Genomic DNA, 5,583 nt, shown 5'->3' with positions numbered 1-5,583 from the left:
TTACGCTATTTGCGCTGCACTTCCCATCCCCCGCCCCGCTCCGGATGCGTCACGACAGCGGAGCCGCCCCCCCCCCAGTGGGCGGAGTCTGAATGGTCTTACCTGCGCAATGGCCATGCCCCCGAGTCGACTCGCTTATAAATGCTCAACTTTAACGTTATTTTTAGCTCAGACATTGGTAACTGATTAACAAGACGGACAGCTTTGAAATTAAATACCCACATGTGCCTTCTTGGAAAAAAAAACCCTCTAATTTCTGATTTGTCAAATATGCCTGTAGCAAAAAAAAAAAAAAACAGAAAGAAAAAAACGGAAAGAATAAATTACAAGACGTTAATACACTGAATATATTTAGGGTGTATATAGATTTTTTAATACATATTGTATTTTGTGTGTTGTGAACATAAGTTATTTGTATAGCCTAGTTTTATTTCGCACGCACACAAAATTAATTCTCATCTCTAACTCATTTTATTTATTAATTTTATTTTATAATTACAATTTTATTTTATTTTAATCTGTGTCTTGTTTTTATAGGCCTTTCTGATTCTGTATTTAGGCAACGCTGCAAGTGACAAAAATATAAAGTAAAAGCGCCCTCTAATGTTTAAATTGTTGATGTTCACTGAAACGTGTTGGTCACGTTTGGCCTGAATCATACCTGCTACTGGCAGCAGTTTCAGTGTGCTAGACACTCTACTAACACAAACAAACACAGTATGTTTTGGGGACATCTTTGTACATACTTTGTACATATTAGAGCTTTGACGAAATAAGGTCTTAAGTCATTTTATTTTTCTTCAGCCTGGGATTATTACTTGTCCAGCTGTTACAAATCTGTGATTTTCTCTCTGATAACCCAGCCACTAATAATGTCTAGGGGTTTATTTATGTTCTTGCCCTTTCGAGAAGAAGTGAAATTTATCATAACATAGGCTACTGACACACAAGCAAACTCACTCATGTTAGCCATGTTGGCCTCTTTGCCAACTGGATCAAAGCTGTCAGACAGTGTATTAACACTGGGGCCAGTGATTCAAGGTAAAAGTTGCTGGAACTGGCCTCACACAATCGTGTAGCCCACATATGAATCTTATTTACTCATATCTACTCAGCCCTGACAGACAATTTATCTCATACTGGAGGCTGTTTTTGTTTTCTTCTAGAATTATTGTCCCCAAAAGTTTAGAAAACCTCTCCAGAGGCACCATGCCCATTTAAATCAAGGGGGCACTCTTTCAGATATTTGAGTGAAAATCGTTTTGAATTTCGCTTCCAAAATATAATTCTTTAATTTATTTGCTTTTAGAAATAATTTGCATAATACATGCCAAAATGAAATCAGCTCAAATACATTGCATTCCACAGTTTCACGCTTTACACCTCGCATCATTGAAAATCCTATTGATTACATGGTCAATTTTCAGGATTATTAAAAGATGCATAACGTGTCTAAGATTCTTGAATGTAACTTTTTTGCTAATTGTTTATCCTTTTAATCCTTCATAAAAAAAAATCTAACTTTTCATTGCAGAATAACAATTACAAGTTGGTGTATATTCACAGCGCTTTGTTAATGTCTCACACTTAAAGTTGACAACGCACAGTATTGCATTAAAGACTGAATTCAATGTACCTGACAAGATTACATGTCAAAGTGTAGATACAAGATGATATATACATATATAGACAGATAAGTAATGACATCATTGCTTTTCACTGTGGCATGATTTGCACAGATCCTTTACGAAAAGCTTTGATTAAATTTAACATTGACAAACCGTTTGGCTATTTTGGTATGTCGGTATGCCCTCATTTGAAAAAGCTATTTCATCAGGGATCTCAGGTTTCCTTTACTGAGCACTCTGCTGCTCTGGTAACCACAGCAATAGGCTTCCTGCCAACACACTTTAGTGTGTGCATTTTATTCATGAAAAACTGTAACCTAAAAAAACTAAATAAATAAAGAAATGCTTAATAAAACACAGAAGAAACATAAACTAGATTTTGCAGTTTAATTTGAAATCGTGTTCATATTTTTCTTGCATTAAAATAAAATTGTGATTAATGGGAGAGCCATGACTGGTTAATGACTGAAAATGGCCTCACCACACCACACCACAACACCTACCTTCACTATGATCTTCAGAGGCCTGCATTCTCCACTCTGAGATCTATTGAATATGTTGAGCATCTTTGTTTAATGCTGCTGATAGTGTGAGCCTGGCAGATGTTTTTTTTTGTGTGTAATGTGGAACATTCCACCAGGTCGAGATCCTGGCCTGCTGAGTAAGATGTGCGGTTCCTCCAAGAGGGTTTGGCTGCAGCCTGTCTTGCACTTGCACTCTCAGACTTGCATTCTCAGACTTGCACTCTCAAACACTTGCACTTCCGCCAGTGACATCACTTGCAGTCTTTATTTTTTATTTAGTTGAATTTTTTTTATTACTTTTTGTTTGAATTTCCCAACATTTTATTACAGTAGACAAGAAAAAATAAACTAAATTACAATGTCACTTTCAATCGCTACTTGCTCTCTCTCTGCTACCTGTGACACTTGCAATAAACACAAATCGTGCGTGTTGCCATGGAGACAAGACGCTGTGGTGGTGATTAAATGATTAAACCTAAGGTGCGTTCCATTCGACAGGGTCCCTACGCAGTGTTCACTGCTCCCTACTCCCTGAGCACGGTATACCAGTTGAAGTGGACTTCACTGACAATAACCGCTCATTTGAAACGCCCTGCAAACGTCATCAAAGAAAGTCAACGATGGGGTCGCGCAGATTATGATATAACATAAATATATAGGACTACATTCATATTTAAATTTTTATTTACAATCACATTTAAAATATGTACAATATACAATAAAAAAGAGAAAAAACATTGAGTACTATATAATGAAAAACGTATGTTTATTATACACTTTAATTGACTGTTGCTGCTATTACTTGACTATTAACAGAATTGAAGCCCTGCTGTAACTGTCATGCAAATATGAAAATAAACTTTTATTTGGTCAACTGTGTATATATGTGTTTTTTTAAAAACCACACCTGCTTCTAGTCGCTTTTGCATTATCATACCTTTTTACAATCCGTAATGAATATGAGCGAAGACGGCCGTTCTGACTGGTGATGACGTGCTGCGCGCAATGACAATTGGGGGATAATCGCTCTCCACTTCCTGTGAAGTGATGTATCGATGTTCCCTTATTCCCTGTGTCGTGCGCAGTGCCCTTCGAACTGAACATGTTCGCTCCCTTCGGATTGGAATCTCACTTAAGATGGCGGAATACCCTGTGAAGTCCACTTCGCAGTACACGTACGGTCGAATGGAACGCACCTCTAATTTAGTACTATAGACCCTTTGCAAACACGTGACCACGACCACGTGACGACGCCATGCTGGACGGCAAAATCACTGGACGCGCAGGCTGAGCAGTAGTAGACGACCGGGAAATTTGAATAGTTTTAAACAGATTAAAATAGATAACGTTAACATTACCACTAAACTTCATGGCTTCTTCTATTGAAGAAGTTGTAGTGCCGTTATCGGTCGAGGTAGGGCATCTGGTAGGTGCTCACAAAGAGCGATATTTGGAGAAGTTGGAGATAGCAGGTTTGGATACAGACCCTTACCTTCTTCATCCCTCGGTTTTCACGGACCTCGTTAAATCGCCGAGTCTGCCTGACTTCGGCCCACACGATTTGTACCACTATGTGGTAAACGGGGTATCCCCATACACTGGTGCTGATCTCAAAGCTTTTAAAAGTCTGGATGCTTACCAGTTCTTCGTAGCTGGCTGGGTTACAGCTACGCGATGCTACGCTAACGGCGGGGGGAGGTACCTCATAATGGCAAAGGTAAGACATCGATCTATGGTTTATTTTGTATTATTACATGGCTTAGTTGAATTCTAATGTAGAATGCAGTCTGTTATTTCTTGATAAATATTTATATAACACGTAGCCTATGATTTTAGAGTACATGGTCGGCCGTGGCTTTTTAATGGATGCCTGGACGCATCCCAGCTCTGGGAAGTGCAGTCATTAATTATCGATCACACGTTAATCCATGCAGACAGTAAATCACGGTGTGTCTGTGATCCGTAGTAACCACATATAATTGTAACATCTAGACATCTTCTTATCTGTGATTATATTCGCAGTAGCCTATGTTAAGATTCTACCAGTTAATCACAGCAAAGTATTCACAATGTGCATTTATTGTGTTACTGCAGCATTAAACAATAACATCACAATAACATTCATGTAAAAATAATGTATCTATGCCACTTTCTGTATTTGTAGGTGCATCATAGCCAGTAAACCACGGAGTGTCTGTGATCAGTAGCCACACATAATTTTTACATCTAGCCATCATCTCATCTGTGATTATATTCGCTGTAGCCTATGTTAAGATTTGACTATCACAGTGATTAAGATGTATTCACAAGGGGCATTTATGGTGTCACTGCAGCAGTAAATAATAACATCACAATAACATTCATGTAAGAATAATGTATTTATGCCACTTTCTGTAATTGTAGGTGCATCACAGTCAGTCACTGTCTGAAACCCAACTACAACCATGGGTATCTTTGAAGAAGGATGGGACAGTCTTGTGCGGCCACTGTACATGTAAAGCGGGCCTGGGAGAGGTGTGCTCCCACGTGACAGCTCTGCTATACGCAATAGACTCTGCTGTTAAACATCTGGAAGACAAAAGCTGCACTGATGGGCCCAGACAGTGGGGACTTCCTCCTTTGAAAGCGGGCAAGGCTTTGTACGAAGAGGGATCAGGAATTGATTTCTCACATCCTGCCAAAAAGCGTTGTGGTGTAAACAACCAAAGCCATTCAGGTTGTCCATCTGTGAAAAAAGTGGGTGTGTCTGCAGCAGCTATAGAACAATTCTACAAGGCTCTGGATAATGCAACTCCAAACCCTTCAGAGAAGAGTGGTATCCTACGCATATTGCCACACTACTGTAAACAGTTTCAACCAAAAGTGGTGTCTCTGGGTCTACCACAGCCCCTGACTGAGTTATACAGTGCTCAGAACCGGAAGCTGTCTGCCTCGGACCTTGAGAAAAAATGTGATGCGGTATTCAATGATATGGAAGTCACACCAGAGCAGGTATAGTCATCCCTCTTAATCTCATATGACTAAAATGTGCTTTAAGGTGTCATGTCATTAATTTCATCTTCTATAATTTACAATGTTGTAGGCAGTAAAAGTTGAGGAAGAGACACGACAACAGGGAAAGTCAAGGCTATGGTTTGACATGAGGGCTGGTAGGGTGACCGCATCTAGGTTCAAGTCAGCTGCAAGGACAGACCCTACAAATCCTTCCAAATCCCTAATTAGGCAGATCTGTTACCCTGACCTATGCAGATTTTCAACAGTTGCAACCAGGCATGTGTGACATAATGACATAAACATACAGTTACTGTTTTTAATTTCACCATAGTGTAAGTGAGTAAAGAAATTAGATGTTCTTTGAACTTATGTTTCAACTATGGAAATGTATGCAATACATGTTGTGTTCTAATGTAGAGGGCCCCTGCTCACAAAAA

Source organism: Carassius carassius, chromosome 2 (genome assembly GCF_963082965.1).
Source record: "Carassius carassius chromosome 2, fCarCar2.1, whole genome shotgun sequence".
In the NCBI taxonomy this organism is placed as follows: domain Eukaryota; kingdom Metazoa; phylum Chordata; class Actinopteri; order Cypriniformes; family Cyprinidae; genus Carassius; species Carassius carassius.
The sequence above is the reverse complement of the archived record's forward strand: the minus strand, read 5'-3'. Positions refer to the sequence as shown.